Source organism: Haematobia irritans, chromosome 5, assembly GCF_050003625.1.
Source record: "Haematobia irritans isolate KBUSLIRL chromosome 5, ASM5000362v1, whole genome shotgun sequence".
Classification (NCBI taxonomy): Eukaryota; Metazoa; Arthropoda; class Insecta; order Diptera; family Muscidae; genus Haematobia; species Haematobia irritans.
In genome coordinates, this window is record NC_134401.1 from 97274229 (window position 1) to 97277614 (window position 3386).

At 39.0% G+C, this 3386-nt stretch overlaps 1 long non-coding RNA gene across 1 annotated transcript; it reads left to right on the plus strand.

The window, feature by feature from the left end:
- The first annotated feature begins 383 nt into the window (after positions 1 to 383).
- Positions 384 to 751, plus strand: LOC142238721 (uncharacterized). The gene is made up of 2 exons (XR_012722796.1): positions 384 to 451; positions 521 to 751. It is a non-coding gene; the product is annotated as an uncharacterized LOC142238721 (long non-coding RNA).
- Positions 752 to 3386: the final 2635 nt, after the last annotated feature.

Genomic DNA, 3386 nt, shown 5'->3' on the forward strand with positions numbered 1-3386 from the left:
GGGCTCCGGAGGTCAAATCTGGGGATAGGTTTATATTAAAGGCCTGCACAAGACGTCTTATAAGACATATCAAGACATTTTTGTCTATTGAGGGTCATTGTTTACTCTCATTTGTTCCCGCAAATCATTGTATTTTTCCCTACACATGAACTATTATCTTGTGTGTACAAATACAAAAACTCACGCCAAACACTATTTACATATTCAGCATTTGCAAACTTACACACATCTCGCGTATTTGCAAGTTTTATATGGTGTACCTATTGTATTTCCATCTCCACGCTAGTAAAATGTATAAAACCACCACCATTTGTTTGGAGTTGTGAGTAAGTGAGAGAAGGAGAAACTGAGAAGCAGAAGAGAGCAATATAATGTCAAGTAGGGATGTCATATCACAATAAAACGAATGCTTTTATAGCTGAAAGCAGGGAGATTGATGGTAATTGCGGTGGTAATCAAATTCCTAAATATTTTTTGGTTTAAACTGGTAATATTACTACTAATAACTGACTATTTTCAGACTATTGCACCAGCAACTAACAATGAAAATATAACGGTTCACATATGAATTCTCTCCATTAGTGTTACCGCCTATTTTGCCGCTGCATGTAAATATAAAACTCCAAAATCGCAATATTTTCAATAAGCATAGAAAAGACAACCATATTATGTTATTTGAATTTTGATATATAACATAGGTACCTTTATGTTTAAATAACTAATAAACCAACATTCGTTATTTTTAAATTAAGTTTCTTTGCATTTCGATTAATAACATTTAATTAAAGGAGGTGATTCAGAGTCGATCGGTATATATTTTATGGGGTCTAAAATCAATATTTCTGGTAGGCACATTTTTTGTTTTTGTTGTTATTATACCCTGACCACTATTTAGGGTATAAAAATGAATGTAATTGATCGAAACACAGTCAAAAAATACCACTTTTTCTTCCTACAAGTTGGCAACTCTGACTAACAAATGCACCACAAAAGCATAGCAAAGCAAAAAGATGAATCTCTAGGAATACTCGGTCGCTATGCTTCGTGTCCCGAGTATTTGATGTTGTTTTGTGTTATTTATTCATTATCGATGAATGTGTTTATGCATTTTGCCTTTGCAAAGAGAGTATTTGAGTTTGCGGGATCAGGGCAAATATTGGAAGTACGAGTATTTGTTGAAATAAATACACACTATGTTTAATTTGCTCAGAGCTTCTTCGGTTACAAATACTATTTGTACTCTCATTTATACTCTCATGTCTTGACTTTGGCCGTAAACACCATTTGGTATTTGCCTGCCAAATACATTTGTGCAGGCCTCTAGTTTATATGGGAGCTTTATATATTTATGGACCGATTTCGACCACTTTTTGCATTGGCGTTTGAGGCCATATATTAACACCACGTAATAAATTTCAACTGAATCAGATGAATTTTGGTCTTCCAAAAGGCTCCGGAGGTTAAATCTGATGATCGGTTTATATGGGTGCTATATATAATTATTGACCGATGTGGACCAATTTTTTCATAGATATGAGAGACCATATACTAACACGATGTACCAAATTTCAGCCGGATCGGATGAAATTTGTTTCTCTTAGGGGCTCGGCAAGCCAAATCGGGGGATCGGTTTATATGGGCGCTATATATAATTATGGACCGATTGCGACCACTTTTTGCATTGGCGTTTGAGGCCATATATTAACACCACGTACTAAATTTCAACTGAATCAGATGAACTTTGGTCTTCCAAGAGGCTCCGGAGGTCAAATCTGATGATCGGTTTATATGGGGGCTATATATAATTATGGACCGATGTGGACCAATTTTTGCATGGTCATTAGAGATCATATACTAACACCATGTAGCAAATTTCAGCCGGATCAAATGAAATTTGCTTCTCTTAGAGGCTCCGCAAGCAACATCGGGGGATCGGTTTATATGGGTGCTATATATAATTATGGACCGATGTGGACCAATTTTTGCAGGGTTGTTACAGACCATATACTTAAACCTATACAAAATTTCAGCTGGATCGGATGAGATTTGCTTCTCTTAGAGCATCGGCAAGCCAAATTTTGGGGTCCGTTTATATGGGGGCTATACGTAAAAGTGGACCGATATGACCCATTTGCAATACCATCCGACCTACATCAATAACAACTACTTGTGCCACGTTTCAAGTCGATGGCTTGTTTCGTTCGGAAGTTAGCGTGATTTCAACAGACGGACGGACGGACGGGCATGCTCAGATCGACTCAGAATTTCATCACGACCCAGAATATATATACTCTATGGGGTCTTAGAGCAATATTTCGATGTGTTACAAAAGGAATGACAAAGTTAATATACCCCCATCCTATGATGGAGGGTATACAAATTTTTTTGTACAGTGGATAATTGATATAAGAAACTGACCATAGATGTGGGAGGGTATATTAGGTTAGGTTAGGTTAGGTGGCAGCCCGATGTATCACGCTCACTTAGACTATTCAGTCCATTGTGATACCACAGTGGTGAACTTCTCTCTTACCACTGAGTGCTGCCCGATTCCATGTTAAGCTTAATGACAAGGGGCCTCCTTTTTATAGCCGAGTCCGAACGGCTTTCCACATTGCAGTGAAACCACTTAGAGAAGCTTTGAAACCCTCAGAAATGTCACCAGCATTACTGAGGTGGGTAATCCACCGCTGAAAAACTTTTGGTGTTCGGTCGAAGCAGGAATCGAACCCACGACCTTATGTATGCAAGGCGGGCATGCTAACCATTGCACCACGGTGGCTCCCAGGGGGGTATATTAACTTTGTCATTCCGTTTGTAACACATCGAAATATTGCTCTAAGGCCCCATAAATTATATATATTAGGGATTGTGGTGAAATTCTGTGTCGATCCGATCTAAGCATGTCCTTCCATCCGTCTGTTGAACTCACGCTAACTTTCGACTTGTAACTTGTCACAAGTAGTTGTTATTGATGTAGGTCGTATGGTATTGCAAATGGGCCACATCGGTTCATTTTTACGTATAGCCCCCACATAAACGGAGCTCCAGATTTGGCTTGCTCTAAGAGACGCATAATTCATCCGATCTGGCTGAAATTTGGTACATGGTGTTGGTATATTGTCTCTAACAACCATGCAACCAACATCGGTCCATAACTATATATAGCCCCCATATAAACCCATCCCCAGATTTAGCTTGCGGAGCCTCAAGGAGGAGCAAATTTCATCCGATCCGGCTGAAATTTGGTACATGGTGTTGGTCTATGGTCTCTAACAACCACGCACAAATTGGTCCACGTCGGTTTATAATTATATATAGCCCCCATATAAATCGATCCCCAGATTTGACCAGCGGAGCCTTTTGAAGGAACAAAATTCATCCGA